Here is a 2,217-nt window from a genome sequence, read left to right on the forward strand (position 1 = left end):
TTCTTTGCGAATGATCAATCTTTGCCTTTCATGTTCATCGGGACTACCCTTTTAATACCCTTGTAATACACTTACACTGTGTATTTGGATAGAGACTGCTGAAAGGGGACACATATATGCCTCGTGAACTACATGCATTACTGCGGGTGAAGAAGAGTGAACAAATAAGTCAGCAGACAAGCTTGCCGATTTATTAGTGCCCAGAAGAGCAGCACTCTGTTCCGTACTGTAACCTGTTAGGTTTGTTCCCGGTTCTTTATCTTTAATGCTCGATATGCTAACAGCAATTACCAAGAGGCAGCCTTCACAGTTTAACTCTTTAATGTATGCCAGAATGATCGATGCACAGCTGTGGAGCCCTTTCTGCCAGATGCGAAAGAAGGTCCCTCTCTCAGCGCCAAGGTTCCTGCTCTTATACTACTCTGGGCCGCCTTCCTGCAAGGAGGCGACTCTGCCTAATCTGTATGATAACGTGTGACCTTGTAGTCTTAACTGAGAGCGAATTCTACATATGTGCAAAGGGTGTCATAGAGAAGAGAAAGCTAATAAAGCAAGAGAAGGGTTGCAGCGATATAACGGCATAGCTCAAGCTACCCAGCTAAACACATGTGCCAAAGAGGCCTATTCTAACAAACCGTTGGTGAGAATGGCTAGAGATAGACTCTTATTGTTCCTCCCCACGGAAATCTTTAGTAAAAGGCGAACGATTTATTCGATCTGAAGAGAAAAAAGAGTGAGCTGATAATCTGGGTGAAAACGGGCCACCCCACTGCTGGTCTCACCAAATTCACAGGCGGTCTCACACTCAAATTGCAGCAACCATTCCTTCTAATACAAACAATAGACGTTCATAGATTTACTATACTTAGAAGGCCTCAACCTAAATAGAAGGTTTAAACGAACGAGTATTTTGTGTTCATTAATGTCTTTTTTACTTAAAACATTGTTGGCGCACAGGATTGTAGGTACCTGATCGAACACATTCTTTCAAACAGCGATTGGGCGTCTATTTTGAGTATTGAAGGTAAAAACAGTTGTATGTCTTGGTACGTGTACTTTTGATATCAGAGAATGGGAAATGATCCCATCTCTGTGTTTTATTTGAAAACATGTGATTTCATAACGACACAAATCGGGAAAGAAAATACGATCGTAATTTCTCAAATTATTTCTCAAATTTCAGAAGTGCTCTATATCTCTCGTGTCGCAAATAATTGAGGCTTTTGTCGTTGCAGTGGAGGTGAATTTGGAGTGTAATTCACCTCCACTGCGACGGTGGCGTTCGAGATTTTACATTTGAATATAAATCTGTCCGTTACATTCCGATTGGTAGCGAATATGACATGGACCTGAGGACTGCATTTTAGTGATGAACGAATTCTGATTAATATCATAGCCGGTTTGGGCGTGTCCTTTCAGGGTCATATTTTGTTTCTACCGCTGCCTCGTGGCAGCCAGGCCTAAAAAAAGATGGGAACACCTGAGGGAGGGAGTTTCACCAAGATGAATTTGGAAGAACTTTATGAAATAAAGTTGATGTTAAAACATAGGTGGACGTAATGTCTGGAAGCCTGCGTTCAACAGAAGGCTGTTTGGCAACAGTGAACAACGGACAAATTCAGCAAGGTAATTTACTGACGCCATGACCCAGATTCGTTCCGGTGATGCTACGGCCACAACACTATACGATCATGACCAATATGCAATCGCATACAATAAGTTTAGGGTCTTTTCTTTAGGATCTTCAGCCAAGACACCCATGAAAGAATGTTGATGTTAAAATGTCGGTGGAACTATCCAACTGTGCAGATCCGATGATCCCAAAGATTTGGGGTGAGACAACATTGAAAAAACGTTTTGCTTTGTTTACAGTGTCACTTATTTTGTGGCTTACCTTTTCTTCGTTACACATCTAAAGTATCGTATCATTTTACCTTGCGGCTTATACTACACCGTACATACCATATCACGTCGCCTATTCAACTCATGCATGAGATGCGATGGCTGAAATATTGAGGCGATGGGTTGCTACTCCATTGTGCTCTCCACTCATCATTTCATATCACATCCTCGTCGGTTTCATTCACATCCAAAGTATCTTGGCACAACATACGTAACATGACGTATCAACACAAGACGAGGTGGCCGAGAGGTTAAGGCGATGGATTGCTAATCCGTTGTGCTCTGCACGCATGGGTTCAAATCCCATCCTCGTCG

The 2,217-nt window shown here is 42.3% G+C and overlaps 2 non-coding genes across 2 annotated transcripts; one reads left to right on the forward strand and one right to left on the reverse strand.

Annotated features, from left to right (window-relative positions):
* Positions 1-625: 625 nt before the first annotated feature.
* Positions 626-737, reverse strand: LOC125980244 (U5 spliceosomal RNA). The gene has a single exon (XR_007485559.1). It is a non-coding gene; the product is annotated as a U5 spliceosomal RNA (small nuclear RNA).
* A 1,398-nt stretch (positions 738-2,135) lies between these two features.
* On the forward strand, positions 2,136-2,217 carry trnas-gcu (transfer RNA serine (anticodon GCU)). Its single transcript has one exon. It is a non-coding gene; the product is annotated as a tRNA-Ser (tRNA).

Source organism: Syngnathus scovelli, chromosome 13, assembly GCF_024217435.2.
Source record: "Syngnathus scovelli strain Florida chromosome 13, RoL_Ssco_1.2, whole genome shotgun sequence".
In the NCBI taxonomy this organism is placed as follows: Eukaryota; Metazoa; Chordata; class Actinopteri; order Syngnathiformes; family Syngnathidae; genus Syngnathus; species Syngnathus scovelli.